This window comes from Rhincodon typus, chromosome 10 (assembly GCF_021869965.1).
Source record: "Rhincodon typus isolate 14 chromosome 10, sRhiTyp1.1, whole genome shotgun sequence".
In the NCBI taxonomy this organism is placed as follows: Eukaryota; Metazoa; Chordata; class Chondrichthyes; order Orectolobiformes; family Rhincodontidae; genus Rhincodon; species Rhincodon typus.
In genome coordinates, this window is record NC_063341.1 from 30,421,655 (window position 1) to 30,439,427 (window position 17,773).

The window sequence follows — 17,773 nt, forward strand, 5'->3', positions numbered from 1 at the left end:
GGCCTGCTGTGTTCATCCAGCCCTGCACCTTGTTGTCTCGGATTCTCCAGCATCTGCAGTTCCTACTATCCCTGTCCACTCCATTTCTGTCTTCTTACTCTGGGACCTGGCACCATCCTTTTTTATAGCAATAGTTCCATAATGAAACCTTCACACTGCAAGGGCAGCTCTTGCATTATCACTAACCACTATCACTCACAGAAATTACTAAGCACACAACACTAAAACCACTTCCTCCATTCAGCAGCTTGGTACACCCGACATACAAACACATGAACAAGGAGGATTGGCCATTCAGCCCCTCAGACTGCACCATTTAAGGTCATGGTCAATGGCATAATAATCACAATCCACATCTCTATCTATACAATAACTTTTCGACCATTTGCTTATTAAGAATCTATCCATCTCTGCCTTAAAAAGGCTCTATTCCTGAAAAAGTTGCAAAATTTGACTTTATGTGCTTTAAATGGGCATTTGCTCATTTTCAAACAGTGATCCCTGAATCTGGATTCTGGTGGAAGAGGAAACCTCTTCTCCGCATGTATCCAATTCAAGAGCTCTCATGATCTTCTACATCTCTATCAAGTCATTTCTTAGTCTTCTAAACTCTAGCACAATCTGTCCAACCTTTTCTCATCCCACCCATTCCAGGTCTTTTTGTTTCTGAATTGCTTATAACATATTTATATCATCTAGCAAATAAGGTGGTCAACTGTACTCCAGATCTGGTTTTACCAGTGTTGTGTATAACTGAAGCATAACCTCCCAACTTTTGTACTCCAATTCCCTCACAATAACGTTCCATTCACTTTCCTTATTACTTGCCGTACCTGCAGTATTTTGTGATTCATGCACTGAGACATTCAGATCCCTCTGCTTCTTATTTGCAATCTCTTACAAATTACATAATGGGCATTTTTATTAGCAGTCACTTGGCACACTCAATCACTAGCCTTACTTTCTTGCAGATTAGCACACAATGCTGACAAAAAGCAGTTGGAGCTTCCTCGATTTTAAACCTCTTATCCTACCAGATGACAGACCACACAGCTCAAGTGATTTGCTTAGGTGTCACATTTTAAATGAGGCCCAATGTTATTATTTTGGTCTCCCTAAATTATCACACAGGCATTATTATCCTTTTCTTTCTGTTTCTTAGTTGGTCAGGAGGGGTAAATATTCCATATATTCATATCTGCTATCATTTTTTCGTGTGGGTTCATCACACAAGACAGAAGAATGACAATGAAAGAGCTGAGCTGGGGAATCTTTTGCCCTTCGTCATCTACTGTGATGACAAAGTAAGAGGTGAGGGTTAACAGTGGGTCACCCATCAGTCACAGCTGATTTGACTTCCTCTGCACCAGCCCCTTCCAACTTACTACATTAATGGTGTTTCCTCTCTCAGGCCCCAGTTCAGAGACATCCCCAGAAGTAGAGAGGGGAATTTTGTAGTGGCCATGAACATGTAGCATCAAGTGATTCACACAGCACAAGGAGATCCTAACAGTAGAGGACTAAGTAAGGATGATGTTCCCCACTTCTCTGTGGAATCTGGGAAGTTAGATACCAATGTTTTCACAGTAATCTGGCTCATGCTTACTGGCCTAAAAGAGAGGATGTTTAAGGAACTTGATACTACATGCAACTCTGAAGCTCTGTGATAACAGGAAGATAGGATTCTCACGTACACAACCATCCTTCACAGGAACAAAACTGAGAAATTGACTTTCTTACAAATCTAAAGGTGCAAGTGACAGCTTCATCAATTACAACTCCTGAGCAAAGAAACAGGCAGAGACCAATGTTATAGCACGTGAAAGTAAAAGCTGCTTCCAGATCGGTGCAAGTTGTGGCTCAGGGCTTTCAGGATCCAAAATCCCCCATTAAACCAATCATGCAGCTATTAAAGAAGGCCACAGATTCAAGATCAGGTGAAATCAAAATAAACCATCAGCTGTTGAACGTGTTTGTATACATGAGATAGATTTTCCTGTCACTACGACAGTTAATTGCTCAACAAGTAAGAAAAATATTAGTTTGCAGTTTACATTGGTGTTGACTCATGTGCGACACGAAAGCAAGTGTCTGCAAATGCTATGTGTGAAGTCAATGTTGGAGGGAATGGATGGAGGCTATGGTAGCACATCCTGAAGGCATTTGATGTGGTTTTCCTCATACATAGGTATCTTTTGATAACAGGAACCTCTCCATTTGGGGCTATCCAAGGTCGATTTTCTCTCCTCCTCCTATGTGCTCGGATCCAGCTTGCAAACTCTGAGCTTGGTTTTCAAATTGTCTCTATATCTAAGTTTTGTGTGTCCTGTGGTGTGGGTTCCAGTTGGCTGTATAATGCTATCTTTGGTATGAGGGAATCCCCCATGTGGATGTTGGTGGATTGCTGAAGTAGTCAGCCTGATGCGACTCTATGATGAAAGAGAATTCTATTTGTTCATAAGGGAGTGCCATCTGCTGACAGCACGGATGTCACATTGTTGGTTTTGTGGCTATCAATTAATTGCAGACCTGCATGTCGAATCCTTAGGTCACTTTTATCAGCAGCTACTTGAAGTTCAATGGCCTTGCTTTGCCCCCATTGATTCTTCTCCTGAGTTTGGGTCTGCAGCATGTTTTGCAGGATGGACTCTGACATTTCCTATTGGTGATTTCTCGTTAGAAATGCATAATCTGTGAGCTATGTACATTTTGTTTATAGGCTTTCCTCTCTCTTGGTTCTTATTGAACCAGTCTTGGTGCTTCCATTTAATAACTTGTAAGAACTAGGGTGCCAGGCTGTAGAAAACATCTTCTAACATTTTCCAAGAAAATTCAAAGACAATATTGTCTTCTTGGCTATCATAAACTCCTGTGGCTAGCTCATGTTAGATCTTGCTTTGAGACCTGGCCAAGAGACATTTACATCAAGCTTTCATTGTGGCTTGACTCTCTGCCAAAGCACCTTCGATTTATTTTCAAAGAAACAATACTCCTGACGTGCCAACGGTCAGATCAGCATTCTGTACCTCCAAGACAGTGAACAGAACACATGACCTTGAGGTGCCTTTCGTACAAATACATCACCCACCACGTACCAGTGTTTGGTTCTGGAACACAACCATGTTGTTTATCTACTTGCTGGAAGATTGTATCTGTGATGGTTATGTTAACTTAATGCATGGGGAGAAACAAAGCTAACAATTAGAGTTTCCTCTAACACTACTATGGTGTCATCGTACTCCTCTCTGTGTGCATCCACGTATGTGTACATATATTTCTCTTTAGACTGTAACATCTTTAGGCATACAATTCTTCCCTTAAAGCTGCAGGCTTGTGAAATGTGAAGGACAAGACCAGGCTGTCGTGGAAGAACCACCAGAGATAGACCCTGAACTTTCTTGAAACGTTTCTTTGAGCACAGGCAACTGACCAAATCCCATTCCTCAGGTGGCATTCTGATGCTACACAGGATGGAATTTAAAAAAAGCACACATACATGTATTAAGGCAAGGTCAGTTAATTCTATGCAATTTGAAAGTCACTTTTCAAAAAAAAACAATAAAACAGGCAAGCATACGCATATGGTGGTTAAATCATCACATAGGTAATGCTGGGCATTGTCATGTAAAAAAGTGAAGAGGATTGATGTGTTGTCCTGTGGTTAAGTGAGTACTGGTTTGAAGCAATGTTCCTTTTCTTTGGAAAATGAAGAGGGGGCACAACTGTGTCACTAAAGAAGATATTGTTCCAAAGAACACTTCAGTGATAACAAGTGCTGCGACACCTCTTGGAATAAATGCCAACCATTCTGACAACTTTCTAATCCAAGTTACAACCAAGACGTCAACCTACATTTGCTTGTTTTCTCCCACGACTGTATTCTGTTCTGTTCTGTCTTTATTGCAGTAACAGTCTGCTTCTGACATAGTGCTGATCCTTTCCTGACCAATCTTACACAGCTCTAGGTTCTATTCCCATGCTGCTGAACCATCTCTTCTTTGTTCTTATCTTCATGTTTCCCACGATTGCCGAGTTTACTTTATCCCATCCATCCTTCAGATCTCCTCTGCCAGAATGTACTGGCCCAGCACCTTAAAACTACTGCTGCTGCTGATCTTGTGTGCTCCACACATCCCCACATCTGTTTCTTGAGCCAGCTTCCTGATGTGCACAAATATGCTTGATTTACTTTGGTGTACGACTGTATAACTTCACTCTGCACATTGCACAGCATTAAAAAGCAGAGCACAAATAGATTTGGCCCAATTGGTCCATGTCACTGCTTATGATCCACTCAAGCCTCCTTCATACGACCCATCAATATATCCTATTCCTTTCTCTCAAATATTTATCAAGCTTTCCATCAAATGCATCCATAACAGTCACCTCAACCATTTGTTGTGGTAGAATATTTCACATTCTAACCACTCTCAGTAAATAAGTTGGTCCTGACTTCATGTTGGACAAATTGTCATCATAGATTTATACTGTACAGTTCTCGTCTTCCCTCCAAATGGAAACTCCTTTCATAGATTTGTCCTATCACACCCATTTGTGGCAGTGTAAACTTCAGAACTGGAACAACTGTTCATTGGTAGAAAGTAGCAGCAATTATTCTGTCTAGAATAAACATTTAAGGGACAAGGACAAACCGTTATCCAGGAATTGAAAGCAATTAGCCATGTCTGGGAGAATAAGGAGTCGAAGCTACACAAACAAAACTGTTTTAACAACTGCTTCATAAATGGTTGCCCTGCAGAATAACGTAAGGCATTAATCACAGGAAAGCTGCATTATCGCTAGACAGCCAATGCCAAATGTAACAAGGAACAAAGATGCTACTTCTGATAAGAAGGTAAGCTGCAGACTTGCAATATTGAGGATGACAGAATCTAAAGAATCATCAACAATATCACACCACAAACTTGAAGGATGGAAAACTGTGTAAGGTTCCAGGATTTCTTAGGAGCAGAACTCTGGAGAACAACACTGCACAAGGTTCAAACCCAGGTCGTCCAGAGACAGATACTGTCGGTTGGAATCGTAGCTAAATTTTACCATTAATCGAGTAATAGCCAGCTTAACTTGCTTACTTGGGAGATTTTATTTTGGTTGCTACAAGCAATAAAATTTAAATAATTGTTTCAGTATTTGGTTGTCTGAGAGATTTCTTAACAAGTAGCTGAATTAAAGGTAACTTGTGGCAATTTACCCACAACACTTTCATACACTTACAGATCTCCACCAGGTCACCCCACAATCTCCTCCTTTCTAAAGAAAAGAGCCTCAGCCAATTTTGAACTTCCCTGACAATTTCTTTGTTCTGGTCTTGATACCTTTTCTTGACACCTTCTTCATTGGATCTGTATTTAGATTTATTGCAGTGCTACAAGTGAAGTCTGGCCATGGGTCCATACAAGTTTAACACAGCTTCTGTTTTTAACTGTCCATCTGAATATAAATCCAGTGCTTTATTCGCCTTTTTGAAATGGCCTTATTAACTAGCATTCCTACTTTTAGTCATTTGTGCATCTGTAACTCAAGACCCCACTACTTCATTTAGACACTTATTTACAAGGAGCATTTGGACTTTGTGCAAAGTTTATAACCATACCTTTCTTAAAATCAGTACTGTGCCCTGTTACATTCAGTTTTGAGATTTTTTAATTACATCTTTGAATAAGACGTACAAAATTAAGCCTATTGGTCAATAATTCACTGAACTTCTACCTTCAATTTCCTTGGTGTTTAATCAGCAGGTCAGGCAGCATCTGCGGAGAGAGAAACAGTTAACGTTTGAAGCGTATATGACTTTTTCAGAATTGATCTGAAAAATAGTTCTGAAAAAGTAATTCCAGACTCGAAACAGTAACTGCTTCTCTCTGCACAGATGCTGCCTGACCTGCTGAGTTTCTCCCAACATTCTGTGTTTATTTCAGATTTCCAGCATCCACAGTCTATTGCCTTTATTGGTCCGTAATCACTTGGTTTGTCTACAGAGCTGCTAGCGTACACAGCTAAGCCCTCAGAAGCTGCTATTTCCCTCCACTGCACCCTCGATCAATCTTTGCTGATTTATAGTTCAGTCCATTCCTCTTTAGTCCTCTGATTTCATCAGAAAGCAACCAGCAATATATCCAATGAACATGCAATTTCCTGAATGACTCTTGACTCCCTTGCCACAATTGTTTCAGATCCCAAATGGTTTTTGAGTAAGACTCAAGAGCACCAATTTAGGAGAAATTCATATTTTCAGAAATTATACCTTCATGTTGAAATAAGTTAATAGTTTTAATCACAGAATGGTCATTTTCAAGAACACACATATTGTGGGACCCTGAAATAAGCACAACAATATGAATAAAGTCTGTGTCAAGGATTTCAAACATATTGCTCAGAAAGGAACTGAAACTCACCCTATTGTTGTTAAAAGAAATTAAACTTCATATCCATGCGAAGCCGAATGTGAAAACTCAAGCACTACAGCCTCACCATTGGTGGGAGGGTATAATTACAACATATTTACAATTTTGAAATAGATGGCAATAAATGCAATTACAGATAATAATATCTGACATATAGAAAGTCCTGTCCAGTAAAAATTAACATAGAGCTGTCTTGAAAAAGGAGAATTTACAGTTGCAGTCAGAGATGAAGAACAATTTTTTATTTTGCTTTTCAAGTCTTGTATACAATGGGATAACATTAAATAACAAAAAAAGATTCACAGTCAGAAAAAGGCACACTGATATTACCTACTGACACTTCCTAAAACGCACTTTTACAAATAGGAAAAAGTAATTAGCTTCAGAACGTCTGCCTATAGTTCAGCCTCACTTGACCAAAGTGAAAAACACATTCAATTGTTTCCTGAATTGAGACAGACTCTTAAATTCAATTTTTTCCCCCGTAACTTGCCACTTTATATTTCTGCCCTTCGGATGAAATGGTTTTCTTGGCTATCACTTTTACTTGGTTTTTGGACATATTACCACAAAGAACATTTTTTAAAAATATCTTTCATGGGATGAGGGCAGTCTGGCAAAGTTGGCATATGTTGTCCATTCCCAATTGGCCTTGAGAAGATAGTGGCGAGCCATTTGTATGAGCCGTTGCAGTGTGTGGTGTATGTACACCCAGTGTCATTCTAAACAGCATTTAAGGACTTTAACCAAGTAACAGTGAAGGAATGGTGATTTAATTCCAAATCAGGATGCTATGTGGCTCGGAAGAAAGTTTTCAGGTAGTAATATTCCCATGCATCTGCTGCTCTTGTTTTTCTATATGAGCTGGGGCACAAGACATTAGCTCCAAAGCCAAGATGTTGGTGGGGCCCACAGTCTTTCAGCCCAGCATGCTCAATCATTTCTTGATAACACAAAGTGAATCAAACAGGCTGAATCTAGCTTCTTTATAGTGGAAGAGTTTGAGATGGATTATTCAGTTGGCACATCTAGCTTCAGATGATTTAAACTTGGCTTTCGCATCCATGTACTGTGTTCTACCATAACGAAGATAGAACCTGTCCCTTCTGTTAGTTATTTACTTAATTGCTCAACACCATTCACAGCTACATGTGAGCGAATCCACTGTTTGGGGGATTACTTTAGTTTGGTTTCTGGCATATCACTTGTGCTGTTTAGCAGACATGTCTTCCTGTGTGTTTAGCTTTATCAGATTGTCAGCTAATTTTTAGATATATCTGTTGCTATTCTGAGCACATTCACATTCTACACTACTCATACAACAAGAGTTGGTGAAGGACACACTGGACCAGGAAGCTACAGATTATGGGAGAATGCAGTGCTGTGGCTGCTTGCAGTGGTTCATACCACTGAATCACATTCATGATAGATGGTGTCGTCAGTGTGTAGACGGCACCTCATCTCCATAAGAACAATGTAGTGGTCACTACTACCAATGTCATAGACACAAGTACTTACAAAAGTAAAATGATGATGGCAAGTAAGTTCTCCCGTGATACTGAAACTCTCACCACTTCCTTCTGGCCTAGTTTGGAACTGTTTTTCAGGACTCAGTTGGCTTAGTCAGTATTGGTGCCAGTGAGTCACTTCTGGAGATGGCTATTGAACCCAAAGTACATCAAATGCTCTTGCTGCCTTCAGTAGTTCTTTCAAGGTCTTGTTTAACCTGGAGAAGTACCAATTCAACAGCTTAAGGAGGACAATGGTTGATAATTATCAGAACATTGACCTTATGCCATGAGGACCTTGGCATCAACACCGAGGTCTCCCAGATGCATTCCACTGGTGAACAAGTGTCCTTTCCTTGGCTGGCCACTTAACATTGATAACAAAGGGACATTTAGACAAATCAACATTGATGATGCTCAGCATGTCATTTCCTACTGTGTACCACTGTGCAGACACTTCAGGTGAGTATGCCCTACTTATGGGACAGCTCCTGATGTCAGAGGAACTTGGGACATTGGGTAAATGTTTCTGAATTCATGACTGTGTCAGGCTAATCCTGATTAGTCTGTGGGACAGCTCCCACATTTGGCACAAATTCCCAACGTCAGTGAGGAGGACTCTGTAGTGTCGACTGAGCTATATGTGCCTTTGTCATTTTTTGATGCCACTCAGCTTTATTCCTATTGTTTGCATAGTGATGTGATACTCCAGAGCAGCTTGCGAGCGCATTCAGAGGACAGTTAAAAATTACCATCATTGCTGAGAGTCAGGAGTCACATACAGACTGGTTGCTAAAGTTCATAAACCAGTTAAGGTTTTAATACAAATTCAACTTTAGTGTAGCTGCAAGTAATGATAATGACATTTTATTCCATATTTATTTGACTGACTTTAAATTGTCCAGTTGCCATTGTGAAATTTGAATTCATGATTCTGGATTATTATAACCATTTTGCTTGACCAGTATTTTGCTAATCACCACAGAGCACCTCATCAGTTCTGTTGTCATGGCAAAATAATCCAAATAGTTAACTCAAAACCTCTTCTTCAAACTGACAACCTTTACTTCTCTTTTTTTTCTGTTCAATTTGAAAATGGAATAGAAAAATAGGAAACATACCTGAAAGCTCCAGGATGGGTTGTAACATTAAAGCTATATGTCACAAATGAGAAATACTTGTCCTCTCTGTGGAAGATCTCTCGTATTTTCACAAGGGATCCTGATGTCCAGGTGGCTGCCATCCTTCAGTTATCACAGTACTGTACCTTGAGAATGAACAGCATCAGCACTGTGATAACTGAGCCAGGGCAGCCAGATTGTCAATGCACGGGAGCACTCAGGTGCTGTCATCATTTCTAACTGAAAACACAAAGGTACATTAGGCACATGCGTCTCACAGCTGATTTATACTGTAATTTTCTCTAACTATGCTTCAAAGTGGAGACTGGAAGACATTTAGATTTCAACACGTTTTCTCAAACTGCTCTAATTTTACACAGTGATCTTACTGTCGGAAACAGATTATACTCATCAGTTTAATTCAAGAGGTTCAGTGTCACACTACATGGATGCTCCAAGAAAAAAAAAACCTGCTGACCCAAAATCTACAAACACCAAGAAAATAAACTCTTTTTAATCCCTCATCACCTCAGGTGCTGACAGTCAGTTGGGAGGATATAGGAAAAATATTGGCTACAAGCATCTTAGACAACTTGACCAACCAATCTATGTCTTCCCCTCATCCAGCATTCATGTATACGGTCTCGCACATGGGGTCTATGCATAATAATCAGGAATTAGAACTATTTATTTTGTCTTCTTAGCCTAGAGGGGCCAAAACCATCCAGCGAGAATATACTTCTGAATGTGGACCAAGTGAACTTTAGTTTCCATGGATTCGGTCAACACCACATGCTGCACTAAGCCATCACAGGATTTAGTTATACACTTGTATTGCCTTGCCATACGAGGCTATGGGCCAGTGCTAGAAAATGGGATTAGAGTAGTTAGGTGTTTGTTTTGACCACCACAGACTCAATGGGCCATAAGGCTTTTTCTGTGCTGTAGACCTCTATGACTATATTTGGTACATACCAGCCTTTATGCTCCACATGAGCCTCCTCTCATCTTTCTTCATCTAACTCGATCAATATCCTTCTAGTCCCTTTTCCCTCCAGCTTTTCCTCTAGCTTTGCCTTAAGCACATCTCTGCTAATCACATCAATTACTTTCTTTTAGTTGCATGTTATAACCACTACCCTCTCTAGGAGAGGCATAAACAGAGTGGATTGTCACAGACTTTCTCCCAGGGCGGAAATAACTATTTCGAGGGGGCATAATATTAACGTGATTGGAGGAAGGTGTAGGGGAGATGTCAGAGGTAGGTTCTTTACACAGAGAGTGGTGGGCGTGTGGAATGTGCTGCCGGCAGTGGTAGTGGAGTCAGATACTTTACAGACTTTTAAGCGACTCTTGGATAGGCACATGGAGGATAGTAAAACGTAGGGTATGCAGCGTAGTTTGATCTTAGTAGGATAATAGGTCGGCACAACATCATGGGCCGAAGGGCCTGTACTGTGCTGTACCGTTCTTGCCCAATGTTCTATGTACCTGAATTCCCTATTGGATTTATTACTGACTCTCTTATATTTATTGCCCTTTGTTCTTGCCTTCTAGCCAATCTCTCTTCATAACTAAAACTCTCCAGGTCAGCAATATCCTGGCAAATCTCCCTTGCATTCTCTCCACTGCTATCATATCCCTCCTGTAATGCAGACTTTCAGAACTGCACACAATACCCCAGCTGTGGCCTGACCAATATTTTATACAGTTCCAGCATAATCTCCATGCTCTTAAACTCTATGCCTCGGCTAATAAAGGCCAGTATGACTTCTTAATCACATTATCTAACCATCACAGTTACAGAGGCCAAATAGCTTGTTTCTGTGCTATAAATAGCATGTAATGTGGAATAAATCATGACACGCTATGGACAGTTCTGGAAACAACTCCTGACATCATCTGTATATGTGTAACCTCAACTATAGAACATGGATATTGTCCTATACTTACGCAGAATGTCAGGGAAGAAAAGGGTCACAGTGGACCAAATATAAAGTTGCTCCAAAAATACAGAACATGAAATAAAATGAATTCTGCACCCCTTGTCTACGGCTTTCCCCAAGAGCTGGGATAGTTAAAGATTATGTTAAAAATTGTAAAAACTGTTTAAATTTTAAAATGATGTTTTACACAAACACAAAAGATATTTCCTGTCGGCTTTGAACAGTTTCATTTTCAGCAACATGTACATTTTATGTCAGTTACCATATTTTACTAAACCAACCAATAAAGGCAAAACATACCACATCTGACAATAGCTTGTGGTATGCAAATTGGTTGGTGTGGAGTCGGGAAGTTTATAAACACTGCACTGTGACCTACATATAGCACTTCATGTTCATTAGCTGCTTTATTGGTCAATGTCTTGGCTGTTTTGAAAACTGCAAAATATGATCTTAATCACAGGTGTGAATGCTACAGTAGTTGCCATCTACACATTTTCAGTTTTTCTTTATCCTTTGAAGATGTTGTCTCTGTGTTACTGCCCAGGGATGAATGATTGACAGATCTGGACTTTCACAGAGTCGAATGAGTGGTAAGCATTCATACAGAGCTCAAGTGGAGAACCAGATTTCTGGTTGTGTTTCTGCTAATACCGTTCTTAGAGAGGTTCATTATACTGGTCTGAGCTTTGGAACTCACAAAGGCATTTGCCCGGCGGGGTACTATTTGGATAAAATGGAGTGTTCATAATGCTTGCTTGACATTTTTATGAGGTTATTCTTGATCTCTTCAGTGCTAGTTAGATGTTAAGCTCACTTGCAAAATTTTAAGAGGAGTGAAGTGTGTAAAGCTTCTCATACTATAGTGACATTGTGGTTGACAGTTTTATAAGGTAACACACTTTCTTCTTTGATGAAGTAGATTTCTGAATGGGTAATGAGTCTACTCAGCATTTTAGCATGTGCTACTGTATCATATGGGCTCTTTGGTTCTCTGTAGAATGCATGAGCAAACAAATGTGGAGATAGCATAGGGAAAGGGTGGGGTGAGTGAGTGTGTGAGAGAGGGTTAGAGGACATCACAGCCTTTGTTACAACTGATGAGAGGTTGGGCAGGCCTTGTAACAAGCTCACCTCACTCAGCCCTTGGTCCACAATCTGCTGCTGGGGTCAGCAGGCAGCACTCTCTCCAGTTTACAGATCTCCAAAGTGCTGATCGTATGTAACAGAGCTTTTCAAACAGAGGCAAGCCTGCTAGGTCAGGAAACTTACCACTGAATAGCTGCCTCAGCAGAAAAAATCCAGCCATTAGATTTCAATGTTACCGTCTATTGATAGATACACTCAGTCTTCAAACAGTAGTGTTACCAATCTTTACTGAATTACTGGATAGAGCTTTGACACCCAGTCGAAGAATTTTTAACACTGAAGATATAAAACGAAAAAGAAAATTGTTGTTTCCCCGAGTGTAACAAACGCTACCCGACAGAGAGAAAGAGTTAATATTTTCATTTTGTTTTTCAAACCTCTCATGTTCATTTAGAAATATATAAACTTTCCTCAATGCCCCAGCAAGTAAATGCATCTTTTGGCTGTGTATTGTGTCATACTAGATTTAGCGGTTCTATACCTGACTTTCACTGTCCCCATAATTGGTTTCCTCCACAATCAGGATTAGCATGTAGCTGCTGAAATCTGCATATGTGGTTGTCAGCGGAGGGGAGAATTAGAATTAGCTACAATGCCTCTGCTACTGTACAACCTGTCACACCAGGCTCACCACGACCACTTCAGCAAGATACTGGCAGTCACCTGTTTGCAGAACAGCTCAACGTGTACTAGATGGGAGCCAAGAAAACTGAGGTGAAAAACTGTATAAATTCTAGAGGCGGGCTCCTGAGGTGCAATGGTAGTAGTCCAGGTCCAAATTCCACCTGTCCCAGGGATGTGTCATAAAACGTCTAGGCAGATTGCTTTCAAACAACTATAAAGTGTGAAGTTACATAGCTTCAAAAGTGGACATTAAAACTGATAATTTACAGAGGTTAGCACTAGAAATATAAATGCATTCTTATGATTTAAATAGCTGGAGTTGTGACAGACTTATAGAATGAGTTTTTATGAAAGAAGACAAGGGAAATAGTTTTTCAAATAAGGATTCCACACAAATACAAAGTAGGCCTGAAACTACAAGACCAGGGACATAACCGTGTGCATACTGTGTTAAGTGGATTTAAATAGATTGTACAAGCAAAAGATAATTAAATAAGAGGCAGATAAGTAAATAAGTTTGATCTGAACTGGAGTAGGGCATATAAATATAATTGACTATAATTACTTTCAGTACATGTTTTTCAAGTCTAAGCCCATTTATTACTGCAGTGAAAACACATGTTAGGCAAAACTTTCACAATATGGAAACTTAAAAAAAAGCTATGAGCATCCAGAAAATCCACAAGTGCATCTGGGTGGTCTTGTTCAAGTACAAAATTACAGAGCCTGAGAAACTGTGCACTTCGGAAACAGCACATGCTGTAATGGATGGGGCAACACAGCGAGGCACAGCAAAAAAGATACAGGTCCATTTTTGCGGATAGGTAGGCAGAGATGCAGACTCAAGTAGAGATAGTGAAGGAAAGTTCCGTTAGATCTGCAGCAATCTGAGTTTCGAGGATGGATCTCAATGAGGCAAGAGGAAAAGTGGCACTCAGTAAAGGTATACCACAGAAATGTCATGGCGCCATGTAGCAATGGTTAATCATGGGCAAAAGTTACATGCAGGGCTGCTGGTGGGATATTTGATAGCTAGAGTAAGCGATTACTTCTGTAACACGAGACACGATCGATGTTCTGTATTCTAAATTCCAAGGTAAGAGACAGAACGAATCGTTTACAAGACAGGGGTTTTCAGTAGACTCAAAGTTTATGTCAGAACCAACAACATGGGAAAGAATACGATTAAGGTCCAGCCAAGTTGTTTAAATTATTAGGAAGCAGATTAAGAACAGAATCTCAAAAAGTAAGTGGCTAAGAATTATCATTAGCGTGAAGCGACTGAACAGCCAAAATGAGAAGCGAATGTATAGGACAGACAGATTCATTACATCTGGGATGGGAAGTGAGCCTAATGAAGAAGAGAGTGGAGACCAATATACTCAGTGGTTGGATAACGGATGCTTTAGCATCGGTTTAAACAAATAGAAATATGTTAAAACAAAATGAGTAAAGCAGATTACTTAGAAGGAAGGGTTAAAAACAAATTAACATATGGAAAAGATAAACAGGCATAAACTGCAGAATCATATCAATCCATACCAGAATGGATGCATATCAATACAAAACGCTTCAGAAGCAAACTGAGAAACCAGAGTCGGGTATAACAGAAAATGATGACGTGGTTTCAACTGTTTCATGACAAACAATTAAACACAGCTGCAGATAACTTAAAGCTTTCAGTGGGATAGGGAAGGAAGATAGCAAGGAAACTAGCCAAATATTACAGCAAGATCATAACTGTAGACTGTAAAATAAGATAGAATCTGCATCTATATGATGCTTTTCACCATGTCTAAAAAGCACTTCACAGCGAGGCAAGTAATTTTGAAGCATAATTGCTGTTGTTATGGAGGAAATAAGGCAGACAATTTATACAGAACAGAAAGCTCTGACTAGCACCGACAGTGTTTGTTTGGATTAAGTAATAGAGAAAGCAAAGATGTGGGTATCAGTACCATTAAGTTAGGTTCATTACAAGAATGGAATAGGGAAACATTGGCAAACGATATTTGACTGGAAAGAATAAGTGATAAGATAAAGAAAAAAGCGTAAACAAACTGAAAATCAGAAAACAGAAATGTTTAAACAGAAGGTGGAAATTCCAGAAAGACAAAAGGGATTGTATTATTGAGGTTTCAAGGTAACCTAGCTGAAATATGAAGTTGTAAAAAAGGAATGAATGCTTCCAGGAAAGAATGATAAAGATAAAATCGGGGTAAATAGATAGAAAAGGTTATACACATTCAAAAGAATTAGAAGATTTAAAAAGCACCGTAAACATTAAAAAAAAATTTTTTTAGGAAGATTAACAGAAAGATGAAAATGAGAAAATTTATTCTCTAAATACTAACTAGTAATACTTGTTGAAAATCACCATTAGGACTAATTAGAAATGAAGAAAGCATGTCATGGAGTAGGAGTAAATACTTACTTTATCTCAATTTTCATAGAGGGGTTAGACATTGAGATTACAGAATCACAGAGGTTAAAATAACTGGAAGAGGTTATTATTCAAAGAATGATTGTATTAAAAATGTTAATGAAATTGATGGGTAGCACCAGGACTTTACAGACTACGTCCAAGGAAGTTAAAGATGAGAAACAGAGGCTTTAGTTTTGTTTTCTAAAATTTCATTTTCATAAAAATTGGGCTATATACTTGAGGACAGAAAATAAAATTCACTTCTTCAAAAGAGGAAGCAGTTTTATTTCAGCTGTTGGGAAACTACCAGAGTCTATAAAAGGATGAAATTACAAAATAGTTTGATAAACTTGAGCTAAATGAGGACCAGTCAGCACAAATTTCTAAAGGATGGATTGTTCTTTATCAACTATAGAGAAATATGTTAATACATAAAACAAATATAGCAAGTATGATTTGTATGAACTACCAAGAACTGCATTCCATAAAGTACCACAAAAGAACCTGAGGACAAAGATAATGATACATCAATTTAAGGGTAACATAGTCAGACACACAGAGGTAGTTAAATCAGAAGTCAGAGGACAAGAGTAGAAGGAAGTTTTCAGTATGAACAATATAATGATTGAGACCTGACAGAAGTCCACTTTGGGAGCACTCAATGTCAATTTATAAAGTGAAATCGTTTGCAATTGATGGAACAATAACAGCATTTTCTGATATCAAGAAATCAAGGAGAACGGAAAACATTGAAAAATTGCTTGAGGGCACAGACAGGCCAGTAGGATGAGCAGACTGGTGGCAGGTGAAGACAGTCAGTCTTTTCCCCTGACTTTGTTTCTGCGGATTGGACCACAAACCTTGACTGGGTTGGTCCATGTCTATGGACAAAATACTACAGCAGTTAGCTAGTGCCTTCTACAGGATGACTGACCAGGAAACTCTCCTGCTCTCACACTACATGGTGAGTGGCATCAGTAGAATATACAAGCTGATAATAAACATGTTTGGTCATGTTTTGAATATACCTTCCATGCCAACAAATTCTGGAGGGGGTCTCAAATCTGGAGATTCTGGAGTTAGGATGCTACCACTGCAAAACAAGATCACCCCTTCAGTTGAAGTCCAATGTGGAAAATGTGAACTATTAAGAGTGGAAGGAAAAATACTTACAAAAAATAAACATTAGCGGAGACTAGATAATTTAAATGTTTGCATTCTATTGCAGTCCAACATTTTTTGATATCCAGTAACTTTGAATAGTTTATGATGTAGCTTACATTTCCAACAACTTTCTGTTTAAAATTATTTAGTCTATAATTTAGGAACTTCAACAGTTCTAAATGTCAGGAATGACAAAACATCCTCAGTGGGATCAAGGATTGAAAAACCAACGATCTTCATTTTTTAAAATCCCACAAGGCTTCCACACAACTTAATTCAAAATAAAATGAAAATAATACATACTATTCACTGGAAGATGAATTTTCTGCAACTCCATTCTTTCGAAGCTCTTCACTAATAGGAGTTAACTGCATTTGCCATCCAAGTCTTATGACTTGATACAATTAATGTAAAAACCAACTGTAAATTTGGCTCTTTTGCAAAAAAAAAATCAAGCAAACTCTGCAGCATTATGTTAGCTAGACAGCTGGATTTGTTTTCCATTTTTCAGAGTGACATTCTGTCTGTATTATGTAACTTTATCTGCAAGGTCTTAAAACTTGTGACCGTCAGCCTCAGGTCCAGAATGAGAGAGAGGGAGAACTAAAATCAGCTTGGACTTCTGCCCCTTATTAGTATCAATCAGCACTCTTACTATACTTGTTTATGATTCCTCCCCCAGCAGTCAAACTATACAGTATTCTTATACATAAATGAAGGGCAGCCACGAGGGTGAAGTGTCAGAAAGCTGATGATGCCTGAGGCAAGACTTCTGGTAATGTGCCTGATAGAGAAAATCAAAGACAATAAGTATTGTGTTCAGTTGCAATGCCTCCCACAGTTAAATAGCATGTCAAAACTCACAGAGACGGGTTACAAATAAGTTACAGCACTCAAACGTGTTATTGCTAGCCACAAAGTGCCTGCAGAAATACAGCAAAAGTAAAGGAGGCAAAGTCTTTGTACTAGGTGAGTAGAGGAGGGGAAGGAAAAAGGAATGAAATTCTAAAGAAAAATAAAATCAGCACTTGAGCATGCTGAGCACCAGTATTCACATTCAATAGATTTTCCGCTCATTTCAATTCTTGATCTCAGTCCATTGTAGGAAAAATGAGACAGAAGTGGAAGCAATTCCCACATTCAGGTAAAATTGGGCAAGAACCTCAAAGCTTCTCATGCTTTTGCAGAAGGGCGTTGCAACACAGACGCAAAGATCAAAAAGCAGATTGACTGTGCAATTTTGATTACAAATTTTATTCCCAAGAATAACTGAAAAAGAAAAGAATATTTGTTCTTTCTTTTTATGGGATTAAGGCATCACTGGCAGGAATTGCACTTGTTGATCATCCCTATCTTCCCTTTAGAAAGTAGTGGGGAACTGCATTCTTAAACCACTGCAGTCCATTTGTGT

The 17,773-nt window shown here is 39.1% G+C and overlaps 1 long non-coding RNA gene across 1 annotated transcript in view; it reads right to left on the reverse strand.

The window, feature by feature from the left end:
* Positions 1 to 9,184, reverse strand: part of LOC125484177 — a 14,612-nt gene extending 5,428 nt beyond the window's left edge. The window contains exon 1 of the long non-coding RNA XR_007263017.1: positions 7,944 to 9,184. This is a non-coding gene — a long non-coding RNA (uncharacterized LOC125484177). The remainder of the gene's footprint in view (positions 1 to 7,943) is intronic.
* Positions 9,185 to 17,773: the final 8,589 nt, after the last annotated feature.